The following is a 10,978-nucleotide window of genomic DNA, read 5'->3' on the forward strand; positions in this document are numbered from 1 at the left end:
ACTGTGAATAATTTAGAGTGGAAATGAATGGATTTCACAGCGGTCCGTTGGAGCTGCAGAGGGGTACAGGAGGCCCCTTTGATTCAAATGGTTAATGCGTTGTGTTTGCACCTCCTACAGAATACACAATCACCTCTGATGAGACTAATCATCCCCCTTGTGCTGCAATATTAGACCAGGGCCATCAAGAGCTAACTGATCCGCTTGTAACCCACGTTTGCAGCTGCATAGTGACATCATTGCAATATTTCTCATGCACGTATTCCGCCTTGTCCGACTTCATTAAGGCCATTCGTCATCCCTCAGGCTCGGACAATTTCCCTCCGCCGCTCACATGAAAGTCGAGGAAGAGATGCTCGGAAACTTCTCATCTATATCTTCCTCTGCTAATACTGTATATGCGTCCAGTTAAGAGAGCACCACGAAGTGTACATGTGTACACATCCTTAACCCGCACTGTGCTCCTCTATGGGCTAATGCTCCTGTAAATGAAAGCTGTATGTACAAATTCTCCATACACCTCTCTGTAAGTTAAGATGGCCACACAGCAGCTGGTATTTGGAAGCAGCAGGGCTGAAACACAGCTTGGCTGCCAACCAAGGTGTATTTTTTCACCTACCATGATAACAAAAATACATTACTTTAAGCCCATGGCATTGTGGGGCATTGGCATTGAGCGACTGGCGATCCAATAACTACAGAGACAGTGCCAATGCAGGGTCAAATAGTATCCGTTGTCATGGCAAACATTCAACTTGCAACGCTCAAACTTGACAGAAGAACTTGCTGCCACCACTCAATGCGGTGTGTACATGTCTGTGATCTGTGAGATCTTGCTTTAAAATGGTTAACTAGTGCGGGATGTTGATTACAACAAATTGCATGCATTTGCTCATTTCTTCATACCGGGTCCTCTAAACATGCAAGCCATGCTTTTTATCTGATATGTTTTTGATGCAGATATGCTACAAACCAAAACACATATTTTCACACTCTCCTAATTATATCAGACAACAATACAATACTAATTCCTGCTCCTTCACGTTAGAATAATTGTTTTTCGTTTTAATTTCCTGTTCAAGCTGAGTGATGGCTCATGCCAGACTGTAAGACCTGCTCCATTAGCTGGACAAAACAGGGCATGAATGAAACAAAAGCCTTGAGTCCCGTAGATTTGTGAGAAAAAAAGACATTGGCCAGCCTCTAACTGGAGGAACCTGGTAGTTTTATGTAGCACTTACAATCCGGCGGACTAAGAGCTCCCATTAAACCCACCCGCAGTCCCTTATTCAGGTGCTCATTGATACCGAGGCAACCGTTTGTCATGTCAATTATTAAAATGGCTAGTTAAGGCCTTAGGGGGAGACTGAAGCAGCAGGGGGTTATTTTTCTTTTAAAGGCACTGCATGGTAATAATAACTATATGTATATCATTTTGGTATAAGATGACATCAATACAGGGATTTTCATATTCACATTAGAGAGAGTAAGAGAGAGAAAGCCTTTATTCAGTTTTCTCCCACACAGAGGTGTCATAACCTTTTGTTTGACAATGTCCAAGTGAAACTTGTCACGACCGGACAACGGCCATGAACCCAAATGCACAACTCCAGGTTCAAAAATGAAAATCGCTCTTGGAAGAGAAAAAAACCTATACTAAAATGAAGACTAGGCTGAAAAAAAAATCAGAAATGAAGCCTGAACAAAGTACTTCTCTGTATACAATACAGGAAGAATGATACAATTCCATCTGAAATGAATCAACTCAAATGACCTTTTTGTACGTAGCTCATTTTAAAGATTGTTTTGAAAAAATTAGGACAAACATTGTGTCAAATATATTAATTCATTTTTTGCTGATTGGGTAACACTCGCGGCCATCAGAAGAGGGCGGGTCTCTTGGCGGAGTGTCGATTTGAAGTGGTTGCAAGAGTACCGACAACAGTGGGAGGAATCACTGGGGGATCGCAGAGGCCCACCCGTCCCATAACTTACCTTTATTATCCTTTTTCACATTATATTTAGCGGTAATCTGTACTGGTACATACGCTAACCATATCCCAATTTTTACTCAATACGAAAATGAAATGTAACATATTTTCATCTTAGTCTCTGTGACATCAGAAAATAGGTGCTAAGGCCACATGGCGGAGATCAGTTAATAGGCCGTTAGAAGGTACTTTAATTTGAAATATGAGCTTTTGGATATCAAAGCTAACCAATTCAAGAAAGTATCTCCTCCTGTGTCCTTGCAAAGAAATTAGTAATATCAAAAATATCCTTTAATACACTTAAAAGTTTGTGTGTTTCTTCTCTGTGTTATTTTCAGTGCCCTCCTCACAATTTAGCATCCTTCAGGCAGTGGAAATGGTCAAAAAAGTCATTTGAGTGAAGGATGAGGAGCACCAGAGCTAATCACCGCATAGCACAGCGGCTGGTTTATAAGCAAACAGATAGAGGAGGGGAGTGAATGGGTGATAGAGGTAAGAAGGGGGGGAGAAAGGGATGAGGACCAGGGATGATACCCACATGAAATAGAGCAAAGCCCGTCACAAAGCACTAAGAGGCGAGTCAGCACAGCTGCCATCGGCATTTTGTTGAGGATTTGTTCTATTTTTTTTTCTCCACCACACAGCATCTTTTTTTTTTTCTTCCTTTCAATCCCTGAAACATATAAGGCACACTCCTACCTGGACCTCATTCACCAGCCAAAGGCATTTATCCAGGAGTCTTCACACACATTTGCATCAGAATTACCTTCAGAGGTACTAATGTTAAACTCTCAAACCACTGATTCTGCGGATCACTTAAGCCCCAAGCTTATCTGGGTTATTATAATTTTTTCGAAGGATTTATAAAATCATATTTCATGAGGGAACGCTGAACCACAGACCATTCCCAAGGTGTTATTTCCAATATGCTTGCAGACACTGTCTCTCTCTCTCGCTCTCTCTCAGACACACACACACCCACACACTCTTGTTTACCTATTTGTTGCCTTGGCATTGTGGAATAAAGCACGTATCTTCATGCAAATCCGCTTTGCTTCATTTATTGATACTTCCATAAATTATCTCATTGCATATTAAACTAAAAGTTTGAAAAGTTGATCAGTAGTTTACAGTGTGCAAACTGAACACTGAAGTGAATTAATGAAATAGGTCACACAGGCAAGGGGAATTATTTGGAGAGTATACTTGACAGAGGAACACAGTGCGTGATACACTGTATGAGTTAATATTTAAGAAATTCAACTTTTATGATGAATTGTACTAGCATTCAAATGTACAAAATCTTAACTTGCTGTAACCAGCAAAAGTCATATTTAAAGCCACAAGAAGAAAAAAACATGAGAAAGATGAGGATGCAGGTGCTTCCCCTTGTATTCAGGAAGTCTATATCATGACCAGGTGTTGTTGGCTTGGCTGAAGAAGGTAAAAAAAGCAAAAGGTTGATTTTTTACTTGCCTTGCATCTTTCTCAATTTTTAAATATGGCTTCTTAGAGATTCTGATAAATGAATGCTCACACTCTAAACTCTTGTCTAAAGCCCACAATTTGAACTTCCATTGATCTCAGTGCTTCACAGAAAGAAAAGAGTCACTTAGACTAGTCTAGTCTATTCAAATGGGCACCATTCTTAATGGCCATCATATGTCTTTCCTGCCTTTTTGTAACTGATATCATGTCTTTAACACTCAAGTTTGGATTGCATGTTTGTCTTTTCAGGATCAGTAGGATCAGATTGGTATCCACCAAGCTCTCGTGCAAACTTACCAAAACTTAGCCTTTTCTTAGAATTGTACATATTTATGGTTATAATTAGGCCATAAAACTTTTTTTTCTTTTAAGAAAATTTATGTTGCATAATTGTCACACATAAATGTTTTAGATCGTCATTTGTTTTTAATATTAGACAAAGATAACCTGAGTAAAGACACTTCTTTTCATTCATAAAGAAAAAAAGCTATCCAAGCGTACATGGCCCAATGTTAAAAAGTAATCACCCGCCCCCTTCATGAACGATGAATGAATTATGATTAACCACATTTTTTGGAAAGTTAAGTTAAATTTCTCTAACCACACCCAGGCCTCATTAAACCATTTAAAACAAATTACTCTGGGTATCTTTCTCTAAATATAATAATATAATTTAATTGTAACAAAAAAATTGCAGGAAAAAGGCAAATACTTCTTCACATAGCTGTATATATTAAGTGAAAAAAGTGAGCTAAAATGTTGGTAATATTTGCTTATTGTACAACAAACCTGTATACATACACAACCACAATACACCTGGTTTAAGGCTTTTTTGAACTAAGATAAGTGTTTTGAAACCTACATTTGGGCTGGCTCTTTTGCCTTTTGTTCTTGTATTTTCTTCCAATTCAGTTGGAGTAACTTTGTAACCTCTTATTTAAAGCAGTTTCCCATTAATCAATGACACTTCCTTGTTTGGGGCTCTCTCTTGGACAAGTCAACTGACCTGCTCTCCGTGATGGATGTGAAATGTGGCTAAACTACCGACTCTGAACCTGCTGTCCGCCTCACACGGTACAGGCACAGCTCATTGTACTCCATCACTTCCACCCTGAGCACCTCATCTCAACTTCACTCACAAGTACAGTATGACACTGTGACACCCACCCCCCCCCCGGCCCTACCCTATCATATACTCTGCCCTCCCGCACAATTAAAATTGCATCAGGGAACAGATTAGATGCACGAGCCCCAGCTCTACTGATCCGAAGCTGTCAGGAAAAAGGATTGGGGGGAGGGAGGGGGTTGATAGACTGGGGATGAAGGGAGGAAAAGGGATGGATTGGTGGGAAGTCACCATCCCTCCTCCTTTCCTCCTCTTCCTGCTCCTCCTCCCTGTTCCTGCAGACTTCTCTACCACCCTGAGCATACACTCAGTCACCTCATGTATTTACAGCTCCTCCCTCAGCAGACTCATCCCTCATGTGTCCTTTGGGTTGAGTAGCCTTCCTCCTCCCTCCTCCTTCCTTAGCCGTCCCAGTGTCTTCCTTTCAGTTATTTCTCCCATTCCTTCAGTCTCTTTACCTTTCTTCAACAGCATGCTCCGCCATCCACAGATCTGTTCAAAGGAAATTCATCTTGACCACACCTCTTCCCTGATGGATTACAGTCCCAAAAATAAAACGTTATGGTATTTAAAGTCCCTCTGATGCTGATTTTCTATATATAGTATACTCCAAAAACCATACTACTGTTCCAACGCTGCCAATTTCATCACCAGGCACAAGCTTATGAATCCACTTGTTACATTCAATTTTATCTGGTTTTTCCATCCCAAACCCATCTGGGATGTTAAAGCCCTTCTGCAAAGATGTCACTGAGAATAATACCTGCTAACTTTGAATTTTCAACAATCCTGTTATTTTTTGGAAGCTGCAATAGTAAGCGTTTCTGAGCACCACAACACATTTTCATGTCCTTTTTCTGGAGTGTTTTGTCTGAGAAGAACTAGGCATAAGAAGAAATGATGGTGTTTGGTGCTGCTAAACCCTAATAGTAATAAACACAGCATTAGCTGTGACGATTCAAAGAAACTGCAACTAATGTAACTTCCTGTTTTATTCTTTGGGCCACACTCAACTTGTTGTTGTTTCCCACCCCTTTCCTCCCACACTTGCATTCAGTTAACTATCACCCCACCTATACTTAACTCCCAATCACTCACTCTATCCACGTCAGGTTATCCACCGTTGCCATTAAAGATCCTAAACCTGGGTTGTTGGGTTGTCGTTTCTTTCCTCTGCGCCTGAGTCTCAGTCCTGATTCCTCAAATTAGCCAGTTCCATCAGCCTAAAATACATTCAATCACATCTTTTAAAATAAAATGAGGGTGGTTAAGCACAATGTGTTAAAGGATGCTGCTGTTTAAAAATAAAAGCCCAACGCTCAAACTAAGGTAGGGAGGTAAATAAGTGTTCATCCAGTCATCCTGGAGCTGCAGCTTTTCACACCGGCCAGTTTGATCAATGCCTCCTCACCTCATCGACTGCAGGCCATTCCCAGCTGTCACTTCCTCTCTGAGGTGATGAGCCAAAGAGTGCCAAAAAGTGCCTCTCCAACTGTCACCTATCCACCCACCTTCCTCAACCTACCTTCCTTATGTCATCCAGCTTCATTCTGCAGTGGCTCGTCCTTGTCCTGCACTCAACATAGTTGAAAGGGAAATATGAACGAATTGCTCTTGATTGAAATGATATTATTCACTTCCGCCTAGTAGTAAATAGTTCATTATCCAGAGTGTTTGGGTGGTGTTAGCCTAGCTTAATATGAATGCTCGGAGGAATGGAGCAAGCCTCAATGTGTAAATGTTTTTAAGCTGGGTAAGTCCATCCACCCGTTTTCTTCCCTCGTATCTGGCGCCGGGTCGTAGTCCAGAAGACCGTCCCACCAGCAAAGCTCTCCAGTTCTTCCTAGGGACCCTGATGTTCCCAGGCCAGACAAATACGTTATCCCTCCAGCATGATGTGGGTCTTCCTTTAAACCTCTTAAGGGAATCGTCCAAGCGGCATCCTGATGAGATCCTGTATCCACCTCAGCAGCATCTTGTGTCTGAATATTGATTGGTGCAGCCGTAAAGTTAGGGCTTATGTCTTCATTATCTTTGCATACGTGGGAGGGGTGCTTGGGTCGGAAAAAGAGAATTCTTTAAACCAAAAGTCAAAGTTAACTTACTTTAATTAGTTGTTACGGAACATATTTATTTTGACCAGAGATTCTGCTAAACCTAACATGCATTTCTGTAATGTAAGCAAACCTGAAAACTATAGCAGACCTACTTGCTACCAATACTTGGAAAAGTATTTAACAGAACCTGAAAGGCTAATATTATAGACTCCTATTTGCTCACTTAATGAATCTTAACTTTGTGCATACAAATTAACATTTTGTCATCTCCTTCGGATTCACGGGCTAAATGTTGAGGCAGCTTCCTTCCAGTTGTCCGTCCTTAGAAGCCTAAGCATCACCTTCTCCCAACAACGGTTCGTCCAGATTCAATGGCAACACGTTTACTTCACCCCCCAACTCACTGCTTCCATTCCACTGCTTCACCCCCTTTGACATTCACTTTGCACTCCAACTCCATCAGGTCCCATCTCTGAGAAAATTTGCATGTCTTTGAATGAGAAGCTTGAAAAAAAGAAGAGTAGGGAGGAAGCAAGAGGAGAAAAAAAAGGAAGACGAGGAGGGAGTCAGAGGAGGAAGAAGGAGGAATGAGGGAGGGGGGAAGAAAGGGAGTGTATTTGGGTGGGGTATATATATGTGTGCGTGCGTGTATCTGTGAAAGGAGGTTGGGGGGTTTTGATAGCAGGGGGGAGTAGGCACTAGATTAAATTTTGCCGTCTAGAAAATGAGAAAAAAGGGCCCCCTCTATCTCCGGGAGTCTACTGGGGAGATCTTTATTCTGATTCTTGTTAGAATTGTTTATCACTGTGACAGAGCAGGCCGGGTGGAGATAAAGGCAGTGCTCCATCACTGCGTTGACAGTGGTAGGACACGCGCTGGAATGAAAGGAGCCAGGGAAATATTATTAATAGATGCTGGCTTGATTTGCCTGGATTGCACGTCAAGAAGTGGGGGCCAGGGCTTGATTGCAGCCCTATGAAGTTCCGTCCAAAAAGGAAGCTATTTTTCATTAAGTGATAGAAGTCTCCCCTCTAACTGTCTCCTCCTTTTTTCTGCTGCTCTCTCCTTATGCGTTGCTTTCCAAGGAGCTGATAACTTATGCAGTTTATTCTAAGCACGCTAATTTGTGTCAATGCAGCAGAGACTAAGAGGAGAGGACGGAGGGATGCAGGAGTGGGAGAAAATAGTGGGACCTCTCACACTTTTCACAATATTGTCTTTCGTGTTGGTATAATAGTATTTTTTGGTAAAACGGCAGCCTCCCGCAGCTCCCAATTGGCCTATCGGCGCCATCTATACAAGTGTGCGGAGCTGCAGCACCCACACCCCACCGCTGAGACACCTGCACAACTCCCCCATCCCTCCCCCTCTCTTCCAGCAACAGATAAAAAAGAAGTATATAAAATGTGATTACACAGGCAGCATGTTCACAGGCACTGATACGCCGGGGCACACTTTATTTTTAGAGTGTTGCATTACTAATGGATATACAGGAAGATGAGGATTTACACCCGCCCACATACAATGCAGGCAGATATGAGCAAGCAGAGTCAATGCATCACATTTATGTGCAAAGCATAACCCCCTCCCCCCCCTTCTCTACCACTAAAAAAAAGAAGCAAAGAAAAGAACGAAATTGATTCACAGACGAGGGAAATGCAGCTTTTATGTGTCGTGTACAAACTTGTGAGGTGGAATTTAGGAGGAACTCAGAGGTATGTTTGTATTCTCTGGTTAAGACAGCAGCTACAAGAATATACATACGTTTGTGTTTAAAAAAAAAAGAAAACCAATTATCCAGGCAGGAGGATGACCAGAACCAGGATAGGAGACACCTTTAACCTGCACCTGCTGGACATCGGGCCGGGTACAGAGTGTGTGTTCGCTCCGTGAGAGTGTGTGTGTGTGTGTGTGTGTGTGTAGCGGAGACAGATGGAGCAGCCTGAAGCACGGTGAGTGTCTCACTGATTTATCTTCTTCTTCTTCTTTTACTTTGGAGTTATGGTGTAAAAAGGATAAAATCAGCACACCTCCCTTCCTCTGTGTTTGCACACATCTCTTCCTTCTCTCTACCTCCTGCTTTCCGCCTGTGTAATTAAGTCTGTTGCAGTTAATTTATGCACCGATATCTCCAGTCGCTGGCATTCCTGTGAAATCCTCAAAAACATTGTGAGGCTTTCTTTAATTGGATTCTATTGGCAGCACACTGTTTCAGCGCTAACATTTACCATATGAAATTCTTAGATTGGCAAATATTTCCTCAAGTGTATTATATTGGGTTATTCCCCCCCCCCTTCTCTTCCACCACCCATGTGTGACATTTGCTGATATTTTCAAGTTATTTTCAACAATGGATAACCATCAGAGATTGTCTTTCATATTTTTCATCTTCCCGTTCATTGTTCTGATGGGCAGATATGAGAGAAAAGCTTGTGTGGATGAAATTGATGAAGAGAAAACTTCAGGTCAGTGTTCTGCATCTACTTTTGGTGCAACTAATAACAAATAAATAAAAATAGAGGGTGCATAATAGGTCTATCTGTCTGTGTGTGTGTGCGTGCAGGTGAGTGGGATTTCATTTATCCCATCAAATCTAAACTAATTCACTAAAAGCTCGAGTGGGCTTGTTCTGTTAACCGGGGTCAACAGTTTCAAATGAGCTATTAAACGACTGCTGGAAGTGACAAATCTCAGAGTGTCGTTTGAGAGCCTCTTTAGGTGTGATTCTCCCTCTTAATAACATCTCCAGATATGTGAGAATACTATTAATTGTGCACTCAGCGGCGTTGTGTGCCACACCCCGCGTTCCCGAGGAGCTTGACTTATTTGCTCCTCCCGATGCTCTGAAGTAGGTGGCGACTTACATTCGTAGGAACAATGGGAGAATATTCATCAAACGTCTCATCTGATTTTTCCTGCTATCATTCTTTTTGTTCCTCTCTCTCCTCCCCTCCTTTCTCGGATCGCTCGCTCTTAATATATGTCTCGCTAAATTGCTGCCGACATATCTGCATATTTGGTTTTCGGTAAAATATTTGATTGCTCCTTCCATTATCTGTGACAGTGTGTGTGTTAAGGCGTTGTGGCATATAGGATCTTTCCCTCTCCTTGTGAGGATAACAATTGAACTGCCTTTTCTTTCAGAAAAATAGGCAATACAAGAGGAAGAAATGTGAAAAGGATGAGCAAAGAGTGGCTGTTTATTATCCTTAAACGTGAGTAACACCATGCGCCTGTTGTTGTTGCGCCGTGCAGTCAGACGCTGCAGCTATGCGTGTGCGTTAACACATTTTCCCTCTCACAAGTTTCTACTCTGAGTTCAGCCCACATAAAAAAAAAAACTGCAGCCACTGACCTCATGTTTCTGATTGTCTTCTGTTTTTGGGATTATGGGAATCTAAAGTCTGATGAGACTATGTGATTCCTGCTTCATTATAAAATGGCTGAATCAAATTCACTCTTTGTAACATCTGATTATTTGTCGGCTGTTTTTCGTATCCCTCTGTGATTAAAGGTGGAATCTGGGTGTAAATCTACACAGAAGGAAGAAGCAGCAGTCTGAACACAAACGGTTTTCATCTTACCTGAAGAGAGTGCGGTCAAAAGGTGTGCCCGGCCCTCCACAACCAATTCCCTTAATTTTCTTAATGAAACGGTCAAAACACATTCATTTGGAGCAGAGTGGGAATGTTTGTGTGACTCATCGTTTGCGTGTGAAAATAAAATAAAATAAATGATGTAAAAAAAAAATTGCAAGCCCCTGGCCTCAAATTATTTAGCTAACAAAATCCAAATGAAGATAGCTAGAAATATAACCATCAGTACCGTTAGCTAACGCAAAATGAGCTTATTGCTTGCTCAAAGATATAATTAAATATGCAACATCGCTATAATAAACAAGGCATAAATTATTCCAAAATGAATTATCATATATATAAACAAATAACCTAAACCAATAATGCTAAAACATACAGTAGCTGTATGTTAAGCCAACATATTCAAACGTATTAGATTTTCAATACTAATAATTTCATATACTATTTTGATTACAATATAAATTTGACTTCAAGTGATTGTCATCAGCAAAGCTCAGTTTTTTCTCAAAGAAACTGTAAAGATAAAATAGCCCATGTTGTCTGTGTGTCCCTCTTGCAATGACTAAGATTTGATAAAGGCATTTTTTACACAAGGTATTATTATGAAGGTTCTGTGCTGACGATGGCACAAAGCAGATGTTTTACAAATGCCACGTGTCGTACAGTTTCCAGACAATGTCCACCTCCAGGTTTCAGTCCGTTGTGTGTTAGCTTTGTGTG

General features: G+C 41.3%; 1 long non-coding RNA gene across 3 annotated transcripts; it reads left to right on the forward strand.

Annotated features, from left to right (window-relative positions):
- Nucleotides 1-8,166: 8,166 nt before the first annotated feature.
- LOC119227743 (uncharacterized) lies at nt 8,167-10,392 on the forward strand. Of its 3 annotated transcripts, XR_005121386.2 has the most exons (5): nt 8,186-8,377; nt 8,464-8,614; nt 9,078-9,127; nt 9,807-9,877; nt 10,177-10,392. It is a non-coding gene; the product is annotated as an uncharacterized LOC119227743 (long non-coding RNA). The 3 variants fall into 3 exon arrangements; XR_009941596.1 differs by having other exon boundaries at nt 8,167-8,377; nt 9,078-9,877; XR_005121385.2 differs by lacking the exon at nt 9,078-9,127 and having other exon boundaries at nt 8,190-8,377.
- The last annotated feature ends 586 nt before the right edge of the window (nt 10,393-10,978 follow it).

Source organism: Pungitius pungitius, chromosome 14, assembly GCF_949316345.1.
Source record: "Pungitius pungitius chromosome 14, fPunPun2.1, whole genome shotgun sequence".
Taxonomy (NCBI): Eukaryota; Metazoa; Chordata; class Actinopteri; order Perciformes; family Gasterosteidae; genus Pungitius; species Pungitius pungitius.